Below are 26259 nucleotides of genomic sequence, written 5' to 3'. Positions count from 1 at the left end.
ATGTTTTGTTTCTAGAAACCTCTCATTGTGAAAGGCACAAGAACTTCCTCTTGTACTATTTGGCCATCAAGTTTGGCAAGGTCTAATGAGGAATGTATACATCTTTTAGAGTAAGAATGTTTCTTCTCTGATAGCACAAGAACAGGGAGTTTAGCTGTTTTTCAAAGCAGTGAAGGACTAAGGAATGGTGCTGGGGAAGGAGATAGGAGGCCAGAATTTCAGCTTTGTTTTCTTTCACTTAATAATCAATGGACTTGGAGTCATATTTTTATTTTATTTTATTAAAAAAATTTTTTAATGTTTATTAAAATGTTAAATGTTAAATTTAATGTTTATTTATTTTTGAGAGAGAGAGAGAGAGAGAGAGACAGACAGACAGACAGACAGAGCATGAGCAGGGGAGGGGCAGAGAGAGACACACACACACAGAATCTGGAGCAAGCTCCAGGCTCCAAGCTGTCAGCACAGAGCCTAACGGGGAGCTCGAACTCACGAATGGTGAGATCATGACCTGAGCTGAAGTCAGATGCTTAACCAACTGAGCCACCCAGGCACCCCATTTTTAAAACAGGAGTCATATTTTTAAAACCAATTTCTAGGTAGAACTTTTGTAACTATCAATATTAAGGTGATAACATTCCAAGAGAAAGGCTTTTTTTCCTTCAAGGACCATTGCTTCTTCACTCAGATGTATATCCTATTTCCTAACACATTTGAAGCTAGCATCCAATACTTAGAAACTGGTGAGAACTCACTGAAATATTAGTATAATTAATTGCCAAATCTGACATTTTTTATTGCAAAAGTAATCGTATTATATCTAAACTATTTTTGATAAAAGATTTTTGAATAAAGCTTGTTCTGAAATATCAGTGACTAAGACTTAGCATGACTAGAAATATATATATATAGATAATAATTTGGGTTTTAATTATCATGTCTCTAAGTTTTCTTTCTCTGATCTTACCTTTTGGTCTTTGCCCTTATACTTGCATATTTTCAGATAGTTGTAATAACAGTGCACATATTGTTTGCATTCTGTCTTTGTTTTGGCAATAGGAGATAAGATAATAAGTACCATAATCAAAACATAATTCTTTTGAATCTAACTATAACTAAAAACATCATTTATAAAATCACACAAGTTGGAGAAAAAAGAAAGAAAACAGAGTGTCTTATGTGTAGAACCTGTATTTAGCAAGCTGCATCAGTACAGCATTTTAAAATTTGCCCCTCTTGCTTTTTCAGAATTTCCATTGTTTGAAAGAAGTTTATACCTGGTTATGGAGCCCTTGGGACATCTTGTAGGTGTTTGGGAAGCCAGCAAGCTCAGCTGTTGTGTCCCCTGACTTAGTCTGTTTGAACTGCTGTAACAATTTCTCACAGACTGAGTGGCTTATAAACAGAAATTTTATTTCTCAAAGTCAAGTCCAAGATCAAGGTGCTGGCCAATTTGATGTCTACTGAGAGCCCACTTTCTGGATCATAGGCAGCTGTCTTATTGCAGTGTCCTCACATGGCAGAAGGGACAAGTGAGCTCTCTGGGGTCTCTTATTAGAGCACTGATCCCATTCATGAGGCTCTACCTCATGACCTAATCACCTCCCAAAGGCTCTACCCCCAAAGACCATCACATCGGGGACTGGATTTCAATGTATGAATTTTGCAAGGACAACATTTAGCCTATAGCATCCCCTGTGCCATTTTCTTCTGCCTTGTATCTTACTTCCCAGGGTGTTGTCTGCTGCCGGGGCTGCAGGTGACCAGTAAGCCCTGAGCAGGTATTTCCCTGCTGCTGGGATACTGTCTCCCATGCTGTCTGTCTCCCTGTGCCCGTGTGTTGTTGTGCTGAGGCACCTCGTGTGTCCTCCATGAGGCAACCGTTCATCTCATCTAATGTGAAGTGGAGAGAATCCCTTCCCTCACTGTGGCATCAAACATTCTTAGCTGAGTCTTAACGCAGTTTTAGACTCAACTTTCCCTTTGTGTTTATAAAAACAACTTTGTCACCTTTTACCTGAGGTTCTGCCATCTCGCAGTAATGTCTAGTTTGACACTGGTAATGAATTCGTACTTTAGGGGATTGTTATCATTCCACATCCAGAGAGGTGCTCCATCAACACAGCTCTGACTCTCAGCTGTACTGGAACTTTGGCAGCAGGAAGGTTAATCTGTGATGAACATATTGAGTTTCAGTCTTGGAGAAACTCGTAGACAGAAACCTTGGGTTTCTTCTTCTTTGAATTATCTGGACAAAACAGTTCCTAGCCCTCAGAGATAATATGAGGGTATAAAAGAAAATAAAATATGAACTCAGATTTCAAAGTTGGCTGAGGCCTTTTATACATGCTCACGTATCTTTCCCTGGAGGGCTTCTTCCAGAAGGACTGGAGCTGTAGGGTTCTAGGAGCTCCTGTCCTTGGGTTGTCCCTTTTGCCCACTGTTCTGCAATAGCACCACAGTTCTGACCTGATCACTTTGACTCAGACCCTTGAACTTGAAGGTTTTTAATTCTCTATCATTGATGGACCTAGGCTGACAGTGATGGCAGAGATATTTTTATCACTGCTGCAATTCTATATGTCTTACATGTTTTTAAAATAAGGACCTACCAGCATTGGTATTTGTCAAGGTATAAGTATAAGCCTGTGTCTCCCAGATGGAGAGTGATTATGTTCACAATCCTCTAAGGTCTTGCCAAATAAAATTAGGTCATAGAAACAAACATCATTTTACCATTTTATCATCAATTTCTAGAAAATATCAGTTACTCCAAGATCCCTTGGGCTATCATTTTAAATTGGACTCTTATGGGACACAAGAGTAGTATCTTTTCTTTATCTTGGTTAGTCCTATATGTTTGATTAATATCTACTTCTTGGGGCATCTGGGTTGTTCAGTCAGTTAAGCGTCCAACTTCAGTTCAGGTCATGATCTCACAGTTCATGGGTTAGAGCCCTGCGTCAGGGTCTGTGCTGACAGCTCAGAGCCTGGAGCCTGCTTCAGATTCTGTGTCTCCCTGTCTCTCTGCCCCTCCCCCACTCTCTCTCTCTCTCTCTCTCTCTCTCTCTCTCTCTCTCTCTCTTAAAAATAAATAAACATTTAAAAAATACCTACTTCTTAAGACAATTTTTTAGAACAACTGGCTTCCTAGCACCTTGTCTGGAGTATCCTGGCTTTGTGGCTTCGGTACACAGATCTATTTTGGTGCATTTACTCAGAATGCAGTAATTCATATTATCTCCAAGTTTTGTCTTGATTTTCTGCAATAACCCAATAGAAGCATATGGTCTATAGGACTTAGAAACAATTAGGTGACCATACATTCTGGTTGGTCTAAGACAGCCTTGATTTTATGCCTGTTACTTGGGTATAAATATTAATAGGGTCCCCTTTCATATTCAAGTTATCCTGATTTAGATAATAAAGTATATGATCACCCTTGAGATGATGTCATTAATTGCTGGTTGTAACCAGATGTTAACTGGTTACTTAAGGCAGAGAACTCTTTTTATGGTGTTATTTTCAGGGTCTAGTTTCTACTGTCTCTATTTTATGCTGTTGCCCTGAATGCTGATTCTGTTATACTCAGGAAGGACATAACCTTATTCCTTATTTGTATTTTCCTCCTGTCTTTTCTTCCATGCTCTGGGGATTGAAGAGTCTTTAAATCAAAAGTTTTCAAGATTGAAACAAGGTGTCTCAGTTGTGAAAGCTTCAGGAGAAGTGGTTTCTGTCTTTTGTTAGACTCTGCACTCCAGACACGGATGAGAAGAATATCCAGCAGCTTCCCAGCCTCTCACGTATAGTACTGGGCAGGTACTTGAGATGCACCAGGGTTGTACTCTATTGGTGAACCCGTCCCCCGTTTCACACCCATCCCCAATCCAGGCATGCAAACATCTCCTCCTTACTCCCACCCCTTCTTCAGGAGATTCCCCCCTCACATGCCTGAAGTAGAGGCAGGCATTTGGACTTGGGCACGGAGTCCCCACCTATAACAGTGCTCGCAACAGGAGGGACTTAGGTGGTCATCAAGGTGATTTCAAAATTATGGCCATTTGTTGCAGTTAAGCCCTACAGAGTACCACATCCCTCTATTTTTCTAATTGGGTTAACCAACTTACTTGTTTCTTTTGAACCTCTTATAAGTAAACATTTGAAAGGTTGGTAATATCCCTTGAATTTCACTTTCAGTGGGGTCCACCAGTCCCCTCTGAGAATCTGTACTCTTTCCTGCATACTTAAAAGTGCATACAATTGTTCCCAACATATTTCTTGTTCTAGGTAATTAGTCTGTGGGGTAAATATCCCGGGCAAAGATCCATTATCATTCTGGACAGTGCTCCATCCTCTTCCCTGCCAGTCATCCTCACATCGATACCTCAAGTAGTAATGACTCCTGGATCCCATTGGCCAAATTAGCAGAAGTTGAGCTTTGCTCAGCCTTTTTCTTCTCTGGTATTTCTGGAATTACTGCGGGGGCTAATTTGTTCCTAAAAATTGTCCTAGTCTTTCTGCTACTTACAGGTAGTGTAGGAACTCAGATGTCCCCTTGAGGCTACTGTTGGCCATGAGTCTGGTTCTCCAGAGAGTCCACCATCAGCCAAGAATAGCTTGCTCTGAAGGTGGCAGGACAGAAATATTGGTATTGCCTATTAATACAGAGATCCAAATTTCACTCTCATAGAGAAAGTTTCTATGATAGACTCAATTAAATGAGAGGTGGTGGTGGAGGGCAGCCTCAAAGCAAGGTTGTTTGTCCCCCAAGGCTCCTTGTTTCTGTAGCTCTTACACCTACCACTGGGACAGGCTGGGCGGTCACTGCCAGCTTTGTGGAGGCCCTGGCAGACCTAGTTGAACCCCCACTCCTGCTGGCCCCATTGTCCTGTTCTGTTATCCACCCACCACTGAACAGTCATCTGTGGTACCTCACTGGATGAGGGACTACTCATTTTCTCTCTGCCTTACCTTTTGTGCCCTACAGAAATATAACTGGGCTCCAAGGGTTAAAGCTCTTTTAATATACATCTGCCTCCAGGGTAGCTGAGTTGGGAGGAGTTCTGAGGCAGAGGTTACTATCCTGATCCTTAACCCTTGATGCCAAGACCAGTCCACTGCTCTTGATTCCTTCCATCTACATGGTAAGTTCCTTTTAGTAGTCTCACTATTTCGTAAAATTCAAACTCAGACCCTCTCACTTCTAACCCATCAGACAATCTGCAAAAACTCTGAATCTCAAAAGGAAGGATTTGGGTCTTCCAGAATCTTTACTCCTTCTCTTAATTTATGGATACATAAAGACTGGTCAGACACTTAGGAATTCTTAAGCTTTAACACAAATGGATATATTGGGAAGGGCATTATGCAAATCTGTCATCATCCTGAGTCTGGGCCAGCACATGCCTAGCCAAAGTGTCTTGTAATACCTGATACAATAATTTGAATTTAAAAATAAAATTTGGATCACACTGAAGATTCTCTTTTATGACCTTCATGTTTTCACCTAACTTCATGAACATCTTGCTACAACAATTGGAGATACTTATTTCTAGTTTTTTCACATCATGAATAATGGTGAGATAAATATCCTTTTACAAACATCTTTGTGTACATCACTGATTATTTCCTTGGGATGATTTCCTAGAAGTGGAATTTGCTGGGTAAAAGGGCACTCCAGTTTACTCCAACACCAACAGAGTATAGGGCTTTGCAGAGGGCTGTCCGCAGACATCGAAAATAATTCAGGATACATTCTCTTGTGGATTTTCTTTTAAAATTTTTTTTTTCAACGTTTATTTATTTTTGGGACAGAGAGAGACAGAGCATGAACGGGGGAAGGGCAGAGAGAGAGGGAGACACAGAATCGGAAACAGGCTCCAGGCTCTGAGCCATCAGCCCAGAGCCCGACGCGGGGCTCGAACTCACAGACCGCGAGATCGTGACCTGGCTGAAGTCGGACGCTTAACCGACTGCGCCACCCAGGCGCCCCCCTTTTAAATGGTCCATAAGAGAATACAATCAAAGCTTAGAATTATTCACATACAACAGCTACTTCTGAGTCCCTGAATAACAAACTAGATAGTACAGTTAACTGCTTTCTCTCAAAATATCTTTTATTGAATTTATCTTTAATATTTGCTTTTCAGCAAAACATAATGACAGTTGTAATACTAATAATTGCCAGGAAGGGTTTCCCCTAATGCTCTGAGTATTTGTGTGTCAAAAGAAGAGCCTTTATATCCTTCCAAAAGAACAGCAAATACAGTGGGGTGAGGGTGGGGACAAAGTTGCATCTCAAAGGCTTTCCTGTTCTTGGGGAGATGCCTAGAGAGGTTAGTATTTCCTGGCAGGGGTGGGTCTGGCTATCCTCCTCCCCCCCCCCCCCCCCACCGCCACCAGATTGTAGCCTTAAGAATACTATGTCTTAATGATGAGTGATGTTCATCATTTTGGCTGTTAGTTTGCCTCCTGGGACCCTCTTCTAACCTTCTTATGCACCCTGTAGCATGTTGGCTCTAGACTTGTGACATTATTATCTTTTTCTCTGAAGGCACAGGAAGAGTTAGGGAACCATCTGTGCTTGTCCTCAATACTGTGTTTAAAAGATAAAGAAGCAATTACTTCTCTCCTCCGGCAAGCTCATTTTCTGTCAGGAAGACTCTGCCTTGATCTCTCCTCAGTAAACAGTAGAAGCAATGTAGCAATTCCACAACCATAGAAGCCTGTGGCTGGCTGCCACCCCAGCAACTTTAGACTGCATTAATGGAAATACAGCATATGGATGGGATAAAATGCCAATCCCTTTGAACTCTGCAAATCTTCTGCAGACATTTCCTATGCGTTATGCACTGGACACTTGGCCAAATGTTGAGATTCGGGGCTGAAAAGACAGTTCCCACACTTAAGGAACTCAGAAGGGAGGCAAATATAGCCACAAACTATTATCATATGATACTATAATTATTTTAATGAATATTTGTTCAAAAGGCAGGAGGTATGTAAGGAGATGGAACACCTGTTACAAAGAGCCAGTGAGCTTTTCTTGGAGGATAAATAGGTATTTGCCCAGCAGGTGAATGGATGAGGGAATTCCAGGCAAAGGAACACCATGTGCAAAATCATGAAATTGTAATGGTTCATGAAGTGTTCAGAAACACCAAACATGAAATTTCAGAAACATCAAGTATTCTAGTTTTGCTATTAAAATATGAAGGGTAGATGGGCAGGAAATGAGGTTAGGGGAGTAGTTCAGGGTCAGGCAATGAGGGGTCTCATATGTCACATGTGGGAGGGACTATTAATTGTCCCCCAATATTTGTTTTCTCCCTTCTTCAATTAGCTGGGCACATGGCAGCTCAGATTGAAGACTACATTTCCCACACTTCCTTGAAGCTAGGTGTGGCCAGCTGACTTAGTTCTATAAATAGAATATCATGTGGCCATTCCAGGGATTCTGCCTTGGCCCTTCAAGACAGTGAGGATGAGAGTATCCTTTTTGTTTGTTTTGTCTTTGTCCCTTTTTCTACATAAACTCTGGAAAGCAAATAATGTCAACACATTTTTTTTTTTTTGGCTGGGTCATTGGTGCCTTGGGTAACCTTACAGCTCCAGACCATCTACCAGATTTCTACCTGAGAGAGAAATAAACTTCTATTCTGTTTAAACAACTGTTATTTTGAGTTTTCTGTCTCTTGCAAACATATCTAACCCTAACTAATACATTCTGCAAAGGAGTTTAGATTTTGTACCATTGCTGATAGAGAGGCAGTGGGAAACTTGAGTGGAGAACTGCTGGGACAGCAACACAGTCAGAGTCATGTAAAAGAACTATCCCCTCAGGACACTGTGAAGGTGGATTAGAGCAGGACACATGTGGGGTGGGTAGAGCCACTCAGTGGTGATATAGTGGCTTCGTACCGGGTCAAACTAGCTAAACTGGGATTATACTTCCCTTCTCTGTGTGGTTGTTAGGACTGGCTTCAAGAGAAATTTCACAAGATTTGGAAGGGGAGAGGGAAGCAGCAGCCATGTTTACATGGGAAGTGGATGTAGGGTTGGGCGCCGTTGCAGCTCACACATAGTTGGGAATCTGCTCGTTCACATTCTTAGCTCCAGGCAGCAGCTGGGCCTGTGTTTAGTCCAACTATTGTTGATCTCCTCTTTCAGCTCCTCTGCTTCTGGGCCAGCTGTGGTTTAGATTCCGGATAAAGGGTGAAAACTTAGAGGTGCTGGGAAATGAGGAGAGTTTCGGCTTGTCCTCTTGGGCTCCAACCTACCCTGTGGGTTCCAGTTTGTCCTTGCTCTCCCCCGCTTCCTGTCTACCTTTCCTTCCCAGCTGCCTGCCCTGCTGACTTCAGGCCTGCACCAAATGAAGAAGCAACAGCTGTACGTAAACTCCTTAACCAGGTCCCCAAAACTGCATACAGTCAACTCGCTATAATTGGTCCCATCACTCTGAATGGTTTTGCTTTTCTGATTGAACCCTGAGTGATACTGAGAATGAAGATGGAGAGGGAAAAACTATAACTTTCTTATTTACCACTGTGTCCCCAGAGTTAGGAACAGTGCCTGGAAGATTGTAGATGCTCAATAAATATTTATTTTTATTTTTATTTTTTAAATGTTTATTTATTTTTGAGAGAGAGATAGGGAGAGATAAAGAGGAGCGAGTAAGCAAGCAGGGAGGGCCAGAAAGAGAGGGAGACGGAGGATCTGAAGTAGGCTCTGTGCTGACAGCAGAGAGCTTGATGCAGGGCTCGATTTCACCAACCATGAGATCATGACCTGAGCTGAGATCAAGAATTGGACACTTCACCGACTAAACCACCCAGGTGCTGCATCCCAATAAACACTTTTAAATGAAACAACTGAAGAGGGTAAATACTGTGAGAACTTTGAGAGGCAGAATTAATAGGACTTGGTAATTGCTTGAATGGGGAATTAAGAGGGAAGGGTACAACTAGCAGGACCTCATGGTGTTTTGTTTTGTTTTGTTTTGCCTTTTGCAACGGGGTGAGTTTGGTGCCATAGGCTAAGATAGGGAATCTAGGAAGGGATCAATTGGGTGTACTTTCCAAAAGGGCTCTTCCCAGGATGGTATTGAGTTGAATAAACCACAAGGTAGCTCTTGTGCAGTAATACTTGTATTTGTAGAGACTCTCAAAGCTGTGGAATCAGAGGTTGAATGAGACAGCCTCTGCAGTTCCTTTTGGCCTTAGAATCCTATGTTAGTATGGAGATAATGAATTCTGCTTTGAATATACAGGATTTGAGGAGACTGGGATATTCTTTTGGAGATACGTAGTAAACTGAAATTCAGTTCATATATCAGATAAGGGGTCTTGGCTGGGGATTTAGTTTTGGGAGTCATCTGTATAAGAGCAGTAGTTGAGGCGATGGGCATGTTTAAATGAGTTTAAAGGTTATTAGGAGACCAGACTGGAGACTTAGGGACTAGCAATGTTTAAGAGTCTGGCAGGAGAGGGGAGCCTGGCTAGCTCAGTTGGTTAAGTTCTCAACTCTTGATTTCGGTGTAAATCATGATCCCAGGGTCATGGGATGGAGCCCTGAGTTGGGGTATGAACTGAGCATGGAGCCTGCTTATGATTCTTTCTCCCTCTGCCTCTCTTCCCCACTCACCCTCTCTCTCTTTCTTTAAGAGAAAAAAAGAGTCTGCATGAGAAGAGCCTGGACACTTAAGAGCAAAGGACACTTAAGACAGTGGTCAGTGAAGTAACAGGTGAGCCAGGAGAGTGTGGTTCTAGAAGCTGAGGGAGGAAATAGTTTCAAGAGAAGCACCATCTGCTGTGAAGCATTCAGGTAAATGAACACAGAAGTGTCCCCAGGAAGAGTATTTTCTGTGACACATTTGGCTGAGAAGCCAGGGTGAGGCGGGTTGGGAATAGCTGGGAGGTAGCGAACTGAGTGTTTGTTGGTGAGTAAACAGAATGCTTTTTAAAAGCTTGTTGTGCAAGAAAGAGGGATTTGGGTTAGGAGTGAAAAGAGAATGAGAACCAGACAGAAAATGGTCGGACTAGGACAGTGGGGTTTAAAATCTCTGAGGGAGCTATTCTGAGTGATGACAAGGTCTGCATGTGGGCTTGGGAGTGGGTGGCTGAGGGGCATGAGATGAAGTCCCTGGAGTAAGATCAAGGAAGTGGAAGCCCACGTGTGGAAACAGTCTATCAATGCCCATTGATCCTCAAGCAGATAATAGAGAGATGGTGAGAAAGATGACAACGTGAAGTTCATGGTGAATGTGAGCGAGTAGACAAGAGATGGGCATGTTGCAGAAGTGAAGTGGAGAAGAGGTTGTCACTCTTGAGGGTATGGGTCTCAAAGCAACATGAGGTTGTTCATTTAAGGCTCTATTAAGTGTCTTCAATTAATGACTGGGTGTATCAGTGGAACATAACTGGGGGAACCGCCTACTAACTCAGTTGTAAGAGGGAGATAAAATACCTTCACTTGGGAAGGAGTAGGCTTAGGAAAGATCCAGATTTCCTCAGTGGTTTAAAACAATTTTTTTTAATGTTTATTTTTGAGACAGAGTGCAAGTGGAGGAGGGGCAGAGAGAGAGGAAGGCACAGAATCTGAAACAGGTTCCAGGCTCTGAGCTGTCAGCACAGAGCCTGATGCAGGGCTCAAACCCACGAACCGTGAGATCATGACCTGAGCTGAAGTCGGACGCTTAACAGACTGAGCCACCCAGGCGTCCCTCCTCAGTGGTTTTTAATCCTGGCTACACATTATAACTCCTGGGGGGTGGGAGGGGGCTTTTAAAATGCAACATGCCTAGGTTCTATGCCAGTCCAGTTCTATCAGAATCTGATAGCATCATCAGTAGGGCACAGCAGCAGTTTGTAAAGTCCCCAGAGATTTCCAGTATGCAGTCAGGCTGGCAGGTCACTGATTAGCAAGGAGTCCTTGGGCATAAAGAGGTTTCAGTGCTGAAGCTGACGTGGGCCTCCAGAAGCTGGAGGTGGGGTAGGTGCTGAGTGGCACCTGCATTTGGCACCCAGGCGGCAGGATGTATGGTGGGGCCCCTGCCTTTAGGGAGCTCTGATGGTCTGCAGCTGAAGCCCTTAGCCAGTGGGTGGAAGTGAAGAGGGCCCAGGTGCACAGCATCTTATCACTGCCTGCAGCTGGGTGTCATGAGGGAGAGGACAGGAAGGGGGGCGGCCCCAGCGTTATTTCCCACTGGGAGGGAGGCTACTTGTAGAGTTCTGTCATCAGCCCTTGGTGCTACATTTGAAAAGTAGCATGAGAAACTGGGGCCTGTTTTGAAAGGGTAAACAGGAAGAAGGCTGAGTTCAGGAAGCTATGTTGCTTTAGGAATGAGAGAAGGAACTAGAAACTGGGAGAAGAAAAACCTTTGGGTGCTTCTGACAACTGTCCCCTTGAAAGGCTTTCCTGTAGAAGAGTGATTAGATTTAGTGGGTTTAGCTCTAGGAGGCAGACCAGAGAGGAGAAATTCAAAGAAAGAAGAAATCATCTCGGTATGAAGGAAGATATTGCTAATAATTAGCTTCTACCTCACTTGGGAGGGTACCATATGAAGTGGGGCAATTGCCTAGAGTTTATCAAGAGGGTGGATGACCAGATCTTTAAATGGTTTAATAACAATATAGCCCTACTTTGGGTAGGAGGCTTGATATCATCATTATTATCTCTTCCTAGTTTTAAATTCTAGGAAACTATTCGACGTGAACATTAAAGATCATTAAAAAATTAAAAACAACAGCTAAAAAAATTCCTTGGTGTATATTGGCCATTGTCTTGGGAGAAACAAAGTGTTAGTAGTTTTGTTTTTTTTTTTAATCTGGCATTATACTTTGGAAATAGAGGTAACAATATTAAACTATTCAAGCTGACAGGTTTTTTTTTTGAAATTAAAAATCAAGGGCTTTCTTCGATATATATATATTTATAGCTTAACACATTAATAACAATATTTATAGACCCTGACATTTTCAGAACAATCTATTGGTTAAGCCTCAGAGTGTTTCTATTTAAGTAGGTCAGTATTTTTACAGGAGGAGAAACTTGAAAAACAGAGAAATCTGTGTGACTTGAGGAAGGTCATAGCTGAAGTCAGCACTGCAGCCAAGAATAACCAATGGCCATAATTTGACAGGTACACATCTCTAACGGTGTGCCCAGACTGAATATGTAATACAGAGCATAGAGACAAATATAGTCCCCGTTCAAATGGATTCCCACATAAACCAAGGCAGATGACAATTAATACAGAAAGAAGATGGATTGTGTTCCTTAGGGGAAAGCAGTAGCTATGACCTTGTTTTCCACTGCTGGGTCCTTGTGAGGAAACTACATCATAATCCTTAAAAAATGGCTCTACTCAAACGTTAAACATTTTGGAGAGATTAAAAAAAATTTTTTTTTGACATATTAAAAAAAACAGTTTTAAGCAATAGTCAAAAGAGGTGGCTTTAAGAGGAGGTGGTAGGGCTAATTACCAGATAATTTTAAGGAATTAGTTACAGAAACATTCACAGCTGCCCAGTGCTGCAAAACATGGGGGCTGGTAACTGAGAGTAGGAACTTGGTCTTGAAGAATGAGGACACACCCTTTCTGGGAGATGCGAAGAGAAGGCAGTTGGTGATACCTGCCAATGTTTAGGAATGCATAAGGGTAACCAGACGATTGTTGTTATTTTGTTGCGGTCTCACCTTTTAAAGAGACTAAATAGAACATGTGAGGCAAACTCCTAATCCCTTTTGAGAGGATCTGAGTGGATATAAGGACAGCCTTCTGATGATTCGGTGACAGCCCCTCCTCTATGAAGGCCATAATACCCCCTGAAGCTCCTGAGAATGGGTGTGTGAAATGACGAATCCCCAGAAAGTCTGAGTTGCACAGGCCCTGACTTCAGATATCAAAGCATAAGACAAAGTTGAAAGTTCTTAAGGCGAAAAATAGAAGCAGTGTTGGATTGACTGGTCAGTGTTCAAGGATTGATGTTTATAGTGTGAGAAGCTATTTGTTTATACTTAAGTTTGAAGCCTTATTTAAAATTTTTTTTTTTTAATGTTTATTTATTTTTGAGACAGAGAGAGACAGAGCATGAACGGGGGAGGGTCAGAGAGAGAGGGAGACACAGAATCTGAAACAGGTTCCAGGCTCTCGAACTCACGGACTGCGAGATCATGACCTGAGCCGAAGTCGGACGCTCAACCGACTGAGCCACCCAGGCGCCCCTGAAGCCTTATTTTAAATTGCATGTCATGCTGTTCACAAATGGACATACATGTTCTATTTTGTTTAAGAAACTGTATTTCCACAAAAGAAGCATGTGTTGTAAATTGTGAACTGAGTGCTGTGGAACCAGAAATCTCCACCTAGGGAGATCCTGGACAGTGGACCAGGTGGCCATGGCCCATGGAATCACACTTCTCTGGGTACAGATTCATCAAACTATAGAAACTAGTGTGTCTATAAGCTAGAAGTATAAGCTGAGAGCCCGTCCTCAGGCATAGGCATCCTCATATTTACCTCCATCTCAGTCCTCCAGGAGTTGATTACTTTTCTATTTAAATAGATTGTTAATGAAGAGGCAAGTGGTAAAATTTCAAAGACAAAAAATGTTTAGCTCTGAAATCAGGCAAAAGGAAATATGCCCCTGTTGTTGTCTAGGATGATAGTAATGAGGGACAAGCAGTTAAGGTGAGATGAGAGTGGCAAATGATGGTTATGGAATGATGGCCCTCAAATTTGGTTTTCATTAGAATCACTTAGAAGACTTGTTAAAAAAAAAATACACATTCCCAGACATTACCAGAGAAGACATACAGATGGCAAAGAAGCATGTGAAAAGATGCCCAATGTCATTTATCATTAAGGCACTGCACATTAAAATGAGATATCACTACATACCTTTTAGAATTGTTAAAATTAAAAAAAAAAAAGAAAGAAAACGGAAAACCCCAATGCTGATAAGGATGCAGAGCAACAGGGACTTTCATTCATCCTGGTGGGAATGCAACACATACAACCACTTTGAAAGACAGTTTAACAGTTTCTTACAAAACTAGATATAGTCTTACTATACGATTCAGCAATCACACTCTTCAACCCAACTGAGGAGGTATTCATTCAACTGACTTGAAAACTTACGTCCACCTGAAAACCTGTGTACAGATGTTTGTAGCAGCTTTGGTTATAATCACCCCAAACTAGAAGCAGCCAAGGTGTTTTTTTAATAGGTGGATGTATAAACAAACTGTGGTTTCCATGCGATGGAATATTATTCAGCAGTAAAAAGAAATGAGCTGTCAAGCCGTGAAAAGACTTGGAAGAGGGTTTAATGTACATTGCTAAGTGAAAGAAGCCAGCCTAAGCCAGTAGCTGCCAGGTCCTTGGGGGTGGAAAGAACAGCATGAATAGGCAGAGCCTGGGGAATTTTTAGGGTGGTGACACTATTCTGTATGATACTGTAATGATTTATACGTGCTATTATGCATTTCTTAAAACCTGTTATAGCTTTACAACACAAGAGTAAACCTTAGTGTATGCAAATTAAAAAAAAAAATCATTTAGGAGGTTAGGGGGTCCCAGGGAAGGAGACAGGCCAGTATGAGACAATCTAAGTGTGTTACGTAACTGTGAGGCCCCCTCACTGGTGTGTGACCTGGTAACTTTGAAAGTGAGTGGAGTCTTTAAGATCAAAGGCAAGAAGGAGTGCACATGAGTACTGGCCTCTAGTCAGAAGATCGTTTCTCACAGAGGTGAGCGTTAGTGATTCTGATACTGCTGTAGATGTATGCAGGAATAGAACAATAAAGTAAATGAATGGTGGCTGGGTAGGGACCATTTTTTACTGTTGGAATGGATGTTTTCAGAGAAGGGATGTAATAATGGATTAGAATGGAGGGCTTCAGTAAAAACTCAGGGTAGATGGTTAACATAGAAATACTTATAGATATGTATACACACACACTGAAGGAGTATGTCAAAGGTGCACAGGGGCCAACTGAAAGAACTCCCAATGGCCTAAGCCAGAATGTTTTGGGCAACAAAATAGAGTGGCTTTAGATTATAACCCAAAGTATTAAAATAAATATCCATGAGTACATACTGATATAAATAAATTATTGAATAAATTAATAAATTGGGGAGAAGAGATAAATTTTCCATGCAGAAAGAGTTCAAATAATTATGTAGATTCTCCATCCTAAAGGAGGGGGACCATATATTCCCACTCCTCACTTGTGGGCTGCACATAGTGATTTCCTTCCAAAGAGTACAATATGGAAGGAGGGGGAGGAGTAACTTTATAGAAGAGAAACCTGATAAACACTCTATAAGCCAGATGATCAAGGTCAACAACAGTCATAAATCATGTTGACAGTATTTACCCTTGACATGCTGTGATGAAAATGGAAATTTACCTCTGTGATTCTCCTTCCCCAAACTCATAATCCACAATATAATCATGAGAAAAATATTGGATAGATTCCAATAGAGGACCTTCCTACAAAATAGCTGACTGGTACTTTTTTAAAAAACTGTCAAGGGCATCAAAAACAACTCTGAGAAACTGTCACAGCTAAGAGGAACCTAAGAATACATGACAACTATATTATAATATAGTCTCCTGGAACAGAGGAAGGACACTAGGTAAAAACTAAGGAAATCTAGGGGAGCATGGGTGGCTCAGTTGGTTGAGCATCTGACTCTTGATTTCAGCTCAGGTCATGATCCCAGGGTTGTGGAATCAGGCCCCCTGTTGGCTCTGTGCTGAGTGTGGAGCCTGCTTGGATTCTCTCTCTCTCTCTCTCTCTCTCTCTCTCTCTCTCTCTCTCCCTCTCCCTTTCCCTCTGCCCCTCTCTCCTACTTGTGCTCTTTCTTTCTAAAATAAAATTTTTTAAAAAATTAAAAAAACAAAGGAAATATAAGTAAACTATGTGGCCTTAGTTAATAATGCACCAGTTTTGGTTCCTTAATATTAACAAATGCACCATATGATGTAAGATGCTAATAGTGGAAACTGTGTGTAGGGGAGCACAGGTAACCCCCTGTATTATTGCCTTAATTTTCTGTAAATCTAAAACTGTTGTAGAAAATAAAGTCTTTTAATAAAAAAATTAATTAAAAAATACACATATCCAGCTCCCACTCCCAAGATGATTCTGATATACATCAAAATATGAAAACTACTTATCACCAAAATATTCCAAAGCCAAGAGAAGGCTTGAATTCTAGGCCTTTTACTGGGTCAATATATATTTTTTAATAAACTAAAAAGCAAACATAAGATCTTAGCGAATTTTGCATTTTTAAAAACATCTGTCTCCTCAGCTGGACAGATCAGGTGCAAGAAGTTGCCTGATGCTGGAAAGCGAAGCAGATGATAGCTTTGCAGCAGGGAGGTGAGAAGAGACATCAAGGTTTTGAGCCTCCCACAATTTAGAAGTAAGAGACAGCTGGTGGGACTGTTTGTTACTGTATGAGATTTGTGTTAAAATTGTCACCAGCAATATGTAGTAATAAAGATACTCCTGACTTCAGGAGCCAACAGTTTCCATTTTCACTACTGGCTGTTGATTTTTGAATAACAGGATAACAAAACTGGAAGAGATTAGAAGAAATAATTGGCTTGGCATCTTCTTTTCTCTTGGGTAAAAGCAACCTATATATATTTCCCCTGCAGTATTGTAATGGAAAATGGCAATCTTAAACTCATTCTTTTTTTTTTTTTCTTTAAAAAGCAAAAAGGTAAAATGTATCAAAATTGTAGGATAAATGATCTTGGGTCCCTAAGGATGGGGATTCCTCAAAGTGGCAACATCTGATTTATAAATGCCCTGTGAATCTAGAAGAGGGAGTGGAGTTCCCAAGACAGTGGATTATCTTTCTCTTACATGCTTGCAAAGCTCCAGACCATTAATTCTTAAGGTGTGGTCCCAGGACCATCTGCATCAGCACCATCTGGGAACTTGTTAGACATGCAAGTACGGAGGCCTCATGTCAGACTTCCCACATCTGAAATTATGGAGTGGGGTCCAACAATGTGTGTGATAACATACCTTCCAAATAATTCCGACCCACAGTGAAGTTTGAGAACCACTAATCCAAGAGGTGGGGGAGAAATGGTCTTAGTACCACCAGTACCCCTCTTGCCACCTAAGCAACCTGGAGACTTCGGGAGGATGGGGGAAGAACGTGGTTGTCTCTTTGCCCAAAAACCATTTTTTTCCATTCAAACAATGTTACATGTGCTGATTAGGATCTTAAGAAGGTCCACAGTAGATTATTTCATCCACAATGTGAGTGAAATACTCATACCAACCTAGTCATCAAAGTTTAGGATCCCGGGGTCCTGTCATGTCATTTTGCCATATCAGTAGTGCTATGGCCTGCCAAGGGTGCATTTGCAATGAGGGTAACAAAAATGCAAGGTTAAAAGGAAATCACCACATTTCCTCCATTTTAAGATGAATAGTTTTCCACAGGTTAATATTTCTGAAAAAAAGATATACCTTACACTTGGTGTATACATTCAGTGTGGTGTTTCTCACCAAACCCTCTAATACTATTTTTAAATTAATGATGTGTCTTACAATTGACCCACCTTAGAAGTGAGAAAATCTGGCAGTCAGAACGTGCTATGAAAAGTGAAAAGAATAGCCTCTGAATCGTTTTCCCCTGTGAATCTAGTAAGGACAGTTAGGAAGCAATTTTATTTTCTCTTCATCAAACTCTAAACATGATACATTTAATATTTTCTCTTTTTAAACTAAAATTGCATCCAAGGATTTTACTTTAGGGCCAAGATAAAATAAGAGGGACTATATTTAACCCTTGTCTGAAAGAACTAAAAAAGTAGAACAAAATATATGAAATAACGGTTTTCAATATGTTTCAAGATTGAAATATCTGGCAACAAGGAATGGTGATCCCTGAGGAATGGGAAGGAACTGAGGTGAGCCCCAGGATCACCCCAGCAGACTAACTGGGAGTCCTCAGGCCGTGGTGAAGGAAAGGGGGCCCAACTGCCATCTGGAGAGGGAGAGAAGGTTCTGTGTCACAGTAATGGTAACATGATGAGTCATGGCCAGCACGATATGTTTTTGTCCATTTGGAATATATTTAAAAATTATTGGCCACATAGATTTCTTTATTTATAATTTAGGTGTCAAGGTATTTGTCAGGAATGGACATTAATGGAATTAAATACTGATATTTTTAGGAAAGTGCTAATACATCAATGCTAAAATCATTCTGGATTTTAGAGGCAGCTGCAAATGGCATGAGAAAACTGGTTGTAGCTGAGTGTGAATTGTGGTTCGTGTGGGGTGGGGGCACGCACACTCAGGAAACAGACAACAGCTGTTTGGTTGCAGGATGAAGCAGGCCAATTGGGAATTATAGAATTATTTCTTTGCCCAGACCTTACTCAGAACTTCCTGGCTTCTGCAAGATTGGCTTGTGATATGAGTAAATAGGAATAGACAGTACTCTACCTGATAGAAACAAGACTCTTTCGACATGGTCTCTCTAGTTGGACTGAGCCACACATGGTTTTGAGTGCCCTTTTGATCTCACCATGAAAGATGTTCTTGAAATGCGGAGCAAGGCTGTTTATGCATTGCATCTGTAGCCTATCAGGGGATATTTGCAACAGAAGCTGGGTAGGAGAAAGCATGTGCAGATCTGGATACCAACGATGATCATCTCTAGCCTGGAACTAACTAAAAACTGGATGATCTTGAGCAAATTAATGACCTTGAGACTAGACCTCAGCAGGGACCTAGTAAATGGGAATCCCTGGTTGTGGGATTGAGCATTAGTGATTTTTTTTTAAGCATCCTGGTGATTCTAACTTGTTTCCAGGCATGAGAACCACTGACTAATAACTGATGTGTAAGTTCCCTTCTAGACCTTGGGGTATAAATTGAAGCCTAAATTTTGGCAGATGACAAGGCTTTACCTGTCATCTTGTGGTAGTTTGGTTTTGTTGTTAATTTTTTTTCCAGTTATGATAATTAGCTCCTGTATCAGCAGACATCTGTAGCCTTAAATCCAGGATCTGGAATGATCCATCCAGCTGGGGCCTGCACTTCCCACCTCCCAGGACTAGCTGGAACAATGTGTCAGTCTCTTACTGCTCTTCCCTTATCATTTTAATGAACTTCCTGCAATTTAAAAATTGTGCTGGCAGTGTACCCTCTCTAGGCCATTTGCTCATTGCTAACAGCTGGTTATCACCCTAATTAGAATGAGTGTTGACTTTCTTTTCAGCCCTGTAATTTAGGGTACAGAAGCTGCCAAGTTGAGGTCAGTTTTGTTTGTGGGATCTGAATCTTACCAAAGTGACCTTGACAGCTAAAACCTTGTGTAGATTCCCTAAGCCTATTTCTATCATATTAGAGGATATTTTTTCCTATTACTTAGTCATCAACTGTAACCAGCTATGTTAAAAACTTAAAATATTCCACAAATAAATTAATGAAAGAATGATAATATATCTCCTTTGGAATATTATTTCATATATTCATATTATTATTATTTCATAACATCCAGGGTATAGAATTATGGAATCCTGGAGGGGATTTATAGGATGATCAACTTCCTATGGAATAAGTGAATCTCTTCTATGAGCATACATCTGTCATTCAAACATTTCTAGTGACTATAATTTGTTGTTCTGTTCATTCATCATGATTTGTTTCTTACAAGCATTTAAATTTCAATATTTCTAATACCTATGCTGAATTCAAGGATTACACAGATGTGGGGGAGGGGAAATCATGATTTATTTAGTTAGTGGGAGAAGAGTGACAAGATACCAACTGTAGCAATACAGTGAGACAAATGCAACTATAGGTGTAGATTTTTCTGGAAGTCCCTTCACTGGGAAGTAATTAATTTTGATTGGGACTGGGAGAGGGCAAAAGATCAGGGAAGTTTCCTAGAGAAGATGATATGTGAATCAGGTCTTAAAGAATCAGATTTTTCAGGCAGAAAAGGTAGAGTGGGGAGAAGGTAATGGGGATACCATAGAAACTCTCACAACTAAAACCTCATTTTTATCCTTGGTATAGTTCTAATTATTTCTCTCTGTCCCCCTTTCCCTAAGACAAAGAACAGTATGCAATTTTGTTACTCAAAATATGGTCCATGGACCAGGAGCTCGAAAGAAATGTAGACTCTTAGATCCCACCAGATCTACTGAAGCAAAAGCCTCAGGTAAGTTGTATGTAGATTACAGTTTGAGAAGCACTAGGCTACAACTAGTGTCTCCCTTATCTCCCTTATCTTCCTTATCTATAAGATATCTTCCTTATCTCCCATTTGATCTTTTAAAAAGACTGTATTTTATAAGTAACTAATGCATGTATGTGGTTTTAGTGGTCAAATAATACAAGGTTTACAAGGTTCATAGCAAAAATGGCAGACCCCTTTTTTTATCCTTCTCCATTCCCACTAATCACTTCCTAGAATCAACCATTTTTATTTAAATTATTTTTTATTTTATTTTATTTTATTAAATATAATTTATTGTCAAATTGGCTAATATACAGTGTGTACAGTGTGCTCTTGGTTTTGGGGGTAGATTCCTGTGATTCATCGCTTACATACAACATCCAGTGCTCATCCCAACACGTGCCGTCCTCAATGCCTATCACCCATTTTCCCCTTTTCCCTGCCTGCCCCCCTGCCCCATCAACCCTCAGTCTTTTCTCTGTATTTAAGAGTCTCTTATGGTTTGGCTTCCTCCCTCTCTGCTTGTAACTATTTTTTTCTCTTCTCTATCCCCATGGTCTTCTGTTAAATTTCTCAAGTTCCACATATGAGTGAAAACATGATATCTGTCTTTCTCTGACTGACTTGTTTCACTTAGCATAATACCCTCCAGTTCTATCCACGTTGCTGCAAATGGCAGGACTTCATTCTTTCTCATTGCCAAGTAGTATTCCATTGTATATATAAACCACATCTTCTTTATCCATTCAACCACGTCTTTATCCATTCATCAGTTGATGGGCATTTGGGCTCTTTCTGTAATTTGGCTATTGTTGGAAGTGCTGCTATAAACATTGGGGTACATGTGCCCCTATGAATCAGCACTCCTGTATCCTTTGGATAAATTCCTAGTAGTGCTATTGCTGGGTCACAGGGTAGTTCTACTTTTAACTTTGATGATGAGTGACATTGAGCATCTTTTCATGTGTCGGCCATCTAGATGTCTTCTTTGAAAAAGTGTCTATTCGGGGCGCCTGGGTGGCGCAGTCGGTTAAACGTCCGACTTCAGCCAGGTCACGATCTCGCGGTCCGTGAGTTCGAGCCCCGCGTCAGGCTCTGGGCTGATGGCTCGGAGCCTGGAGCCTGTTTCCGATTCTGTGTCTCCCTCTCTCTCTGCCCCTCCCCCGTTCATGCTCTGTCTCTCTCTCTCTTTCTCTGTCCCAAAAATAAATAAAAACGTTGAAAAAAAAATTTAAAAAAAAAGTGTCCATTCATGTCTTCTGCCCATTTCTTCACTGGATTCTTTGTTTTTTGGGTGTTGAGTTTGATAAGTTCTTTATAGGTTTTGGATACTAACCCTTTATCCAATATGTCATTTGCAAATATCTTCTCCCATTTTGTCAGTTGCCTTTTAGTTTTGCTGATTGTTTCCTTCACTGTGCAGAAGCTTTTTATCTTGATGAGGTCCCAATAGTTCATTTTTGCTTTTAATTCCCTTGCCTTTGGAGATGTGTCAAGCAAGAAATTGCTGCAGCTGAGGTCAAAGAGGTTGTTGCTTGTTTCCTCCTCTAGGGTTTTGATGGTTTCCTGTCTCACATTCAGGTCTTTCATCCATTTTGAGTTTATTTTTTGTGTATGCTGTAAGAAAACAGTCTAGTTTTGTTCTTCCGCGTGTTGCTGTCCAGTTCTCCCAGCACCATTTGCTAAAGAGAGTTTTTTTCCATTGGAAATCAAAGATTAGTTAGCCATACATTTGTGGGTCCAATTCTGGGTTCTCTATTCTATTCTGTTGGTCTGTATGTCTGTTTTTGTGCCAATACCATACTGTCTTGATGATTACAGCTTTGTAGTAGAGGCTAAAGTCTGGGATTGTGATGCCTCCCGCTTTGGTTTTCTTTAAATTTTTTTTTTAATGTTTATTTTTTTTTTGATAGGGAGAGAGAAAGAAAGAGAGAAAAAACCTGAGTGGAGGAGGGGCAGAGAGAAAGGGAGACACAGAATCCGAAGCAGGTTCCAGACTCTGAGTGTCAGCCCAAGCCTGACGCGGGGCTCGAACTCACGAACCGTGAGCTCATGACCTGAGCTGAAGTCAGACGCTTAACTGACTGAGCCACCCAGGCACCCCTAGAATCAACCACTTTTGGATCTTTTAACCATTTCTTCTAATGTTTACCTCTAAGACAAAAATTAATATGATCATGTCATTATTTATAAATTTACTAATTTTAGAACTAACATGTATTATCACAAAAGGTAAGAATTTAACTTTTAAACAAGCACCTTGACTTTCCTTCCTTCCCCTCCACCCAACATAATTATAATACAATTTTGATTAAACTAATATTTAGTGTTTATAGTATTGTGACTGTAAACATTATTTGTTAAACCAAGTAGTATACTTTAAAAATTTTTTTCCTGGAGTTAATTATTGCCTTGCTTTGTTAATTTGTTTAGATTTTTATGTACCTATACTTATACCTAATTCTTCCTTATCTCTCCAACAGTGCTGTAAAAATCCTCTGATTGTAGTCAAATTATTCTATCAGTTTCATTTGTTTTCCCTGGAGTCCTTTCTAAAAATCCTATAACCTCTCATTCTAATCTGGATTGGCTGCTCTTTAGGCAGCTAACACAGCTGTCATTCTAGAATTTCTTGTTTCCATTTTCCTGGAAAGTTCTTTTGTCTCTCTTCTGTTCTGAATTCTCAGTTTCTAGGATCTCATGATTTCCTCCTTTTTGGTGTAATTTTTCATTTTTATGGAGCATATCTTTCAAAAGCTTCTGGAAAGAGGTGGAAGCTAGATATATGTACTGGCTTTCAGTAACTTTCTTGGTTTGCCCTTGCATGGTAGAGGCTGGAAGCCAGGGAACTACATTTACCAGAATTCCTTGCCAGCAATATTCTTGTTTAGAGTAGGCCAATTCAAGGTACTCATATGACATTTTGAAGGAAGAAGTAGATGGGGTTTATTTTTCTCCCATCAGAAATGGTGATAGATTAACATGAGCTTCTGCAGTGTCTTTCTTACATCTTACCATTAGACCTAGCAATTATAGTTTTACCAGCAGATTTATGTGGTTTCCTGATTGCTGGGTAGCTCCTTCCCACCCTCTAGCCCCTTTTAACAACGTGAGATCACTATATTAGATCATTTCCTGCTTGGACTGCCTATGATAGATATTTTTTTTTTTTTCTGATTGAATACTTACTAAGAGGGGTTTCAAGAAAAAGAGCTTCAAAAATAGGAGAATTTAGGCTTTGTTATTTGGAATTGCTAAGATTTGAAGTAGTGATGACCTACTTAGTGTGATTATTATTAACTACTGACAAAATAGTTGCATAAATTATTACCTGTACTTGCATAGCATGGAGTGCCTAATATTAATGGTACAGTTTTGGGAGGCCAATGGTACAGTTTTAGCTGCTGCAATATTTGGATGCTGTTGGAGTGAGGACTAAAGGAACTAGTAGATTGGATATTTCTGAATGCACTGGAGAGGTTACAGAAAGAAATGATGACCTCAGGGTTGTAAAATTACTGCTTAAGACATTCTCAGAAAACTATAGAGTGTTTCTGTGACTGCCCAAAATAAAATCTCATCTTTTAGAATTATAGGACCAATATTACGAAATTCAGGCCAAAACTTTGATCTTGCACACTGAAGAACTGCAAAACAAATGAATTTACTACCTCAAGAAGTCTAATATTTGAAAGTTAGGACATATTAGGAAAGAGTGTATTATGGACTGAACTGTGCCCCTCTCCCCATTCATGTGTCAAAGCCCTAACACCCAATGTGACTATATTTGGAGCCAGGGCCTTTAAAGAGGCAGTTAAGGTTAAATGAGGTCATAAAGGGTGGTGCCCTAACCCAATATAACTGGTATTCTTATAAGAAGAGGAAGAGATACCAGGGATGCAAGAAATAGGTCTCAACAAAAACCAAGCCTGCTGAAACCTCCATCTTGACTTCCAGCTTCCAGAACTATGAGAAAACAAACTTACGTTGTTTCAGTCATCCCATCTGTGATATTTTGTTATGACAACCCTAGTAAACTAATAACATCCTTTCAGAGGATTTTACCTTTATCAAAACTTGGGGAAAGACATTAGTTAGAGGAGCACTTTGAAAGTGCTCTAGTGTCTGTCCTTGAAGGATGGAGGTGACAGCTGAAGATGCTGCCATAGAAATAGACTCTTTGATTTCCATGTGGATGATGGATCTCAGTGACAGAGTGGCAGTGGATAATGCCAAGACAAGGTGAGCCTGAGACCGAATAGTGATAATTAGAATGGTTTAATCTACAGGCATTTTTAAAGATGGCTAATTGATCATGAAGACATGAAAAATTGATCTCTAAGACTGATAGAGATGGGAAACTTTATTTTTATGTGGCAAGGTTTTACCTCATATATGAAATAGAAAAGTTGTACTTCTGTGAGTAGAGGCTTAATTTTAATCACAGTGGTGAGCTAATGGTATTTACTATTTCTAGACCTGAGCTGGTTCTCAAATCTGGAACCCCTTGATTAGAAGGGAAGGTCTATCTCCTGGAGGAAGACTCCTATGACATTTCTATAACTGTATATTGTACATCTTCTATAGAAAATTTCCCAGACTTTTCTGGGATTACTGTCCACTGCCTCTGGGCTGAAACTACTTCCTAGGGATCCAAATGCCACTGTGATCCATCAGTCAGGGTGGAAGGCCATACAGGTCAGATGATGTAGTGGATTTTATTACTATTTGCCAAATACTACATTTTTTCTCCTTCAAGTGCCTTCATGATGGAATGATTATATTATGCCATGTTTGGCTGTGTGATTTGCTTTGACTGATGAAATTAGGGCAGGAGTGACATATGTCACTTCTGGATAACAGCTTTCAGACACATTTTTAAAAATGTTTTGCCATGTTCTTTTTCTTCTCTCACAAGATAGACAATGCTCCAGATAGCAGCTATTAGCCTGACTCCTGGAGTGAAGACAGTGTAGGATAGAGCTATACCCAATCAATGATGATATATAACATGAATAGGAAATTATGCTTTGTTTTTGTAAGGCACCAGTATTTGGAGTTGTTACTGCCGCATAGCATTGACAGTCTTGACTAATGCAGGTGTTAAATGGAGTTTCCCCCAGGTGTCTATCACAGTGGGCTCAGTGGATCCACAGATCTGTCTTGTGGTTATTTCCCCAGGACCTGAATGTGTAGTTTGAATAGACATATTAAAAAACTAGCAAAATATTCATTCTGAAGTGTAATTTAAGATTTATTTCAGTAGAAAGCACAAATTTATAAACCGAAAGTAATATTGAATATGTAGGGTAACTACAGAGATTAATGCTCCCATCAAGGGCTTGAAAGACGCATGGATGGTGATTCCTATTACTTCTTCATTTATCTTGTCTATTTGGCCCATGCAGAAGACAGATGGATCCTAGATGATGACAGTAAAATATCGTAAACTTAATAAGGTTGTGAGTTTAATTTCATCTATTGTTCCTAATACTTTCTTTTTGCTAGAATCAATTGACACAGTGTCTCACATCTGGTGTGCAACTATTGATCTGGAAAATATGTTGTTTCTCTCAACTGAGTAGCAAAGACCAGCAGAGTGGTTTGCTTTTACCTGACAGGGACAGTAGTGCATCTCACTGACTTCTTACCTGATTGTTGCCCCAGTTGGAATGCTACATTCTCTGCCTGCCATCCTTGAGTTGGACCTCTTGGTTCTGTAAAGAAAAATTAGTCTGCTGCCTCTGGCATTCTAGGCTTCTGGGAGTTTTATTTGTTTGTTCATTAGTTTTTTTTCCAACTCTCAGTATGATTTGGCTCATTTTCCATCAAAAACTGTCAGAAACATTTGTCTGATTGCTACCTTGTCTTACTTCATCACATCTATAGATTATTCTTTTTGGATAATGAGGATTTTCTTCGTCACAAATTCTCCATAAAGATTTGAAGATGTGTTAGTGTAAGAAAATTATACTTCTCAGGAAACTCTATGCATTTCCTTCTTTGAGGAAAAAATGGAGACAATA

The 26259-nt window shown here is 40.4% G+C and overlaps 1 long non-coding RNA gene across 14 annotated transcripts in view; it reads left to right on the top strand.

Moving 5' to 3' along the window:
- Positions 1-26259, top strand: part of LOC102901393 — a 161891-nt gene that overhangs the window by 36188 nt on the left and 99444 nt on the right. For 4 of the 14 annotated variants that reach the window (XR_006582812.1, XR_006582816.1, XR_006582808.1 and 1 more), the window contains exon 1: positions 15842-20215. The exons of 7 other annotated variants lie outside the window; for them this stretch is intronic. This is a non-coding gene — a long non-coding RNA (uncharacterized LOC102901393). Of the gene's footprint in view, positions 1-15841; positions 20216-22232; positions 24476-26259 lie in introns of those variants that run through there. 3 more of the 14 variants (XR_006582809.1, XR_006582813.1, XR_006582817.1) reach the window with 1 other exon arrangement.

This window comes from Felis catus, chromosome C1 (assembly GCF_018350175.1).
Source record: "Felis catus isolate Fca126 chromosome C1, F.catus_Fca126_mat1.0, whole genome shotgun sequence".
NCBI lineage: Eukaryota > Metazoa > Chordata > Mammalia > Carnivora > Felidae > Felis > Felis catus.
The sequence above is the reverse complement of the archived record's forward strand: the minus strand, read 5'-3'. Positions and strand labels throughout refer to the sequence as shown.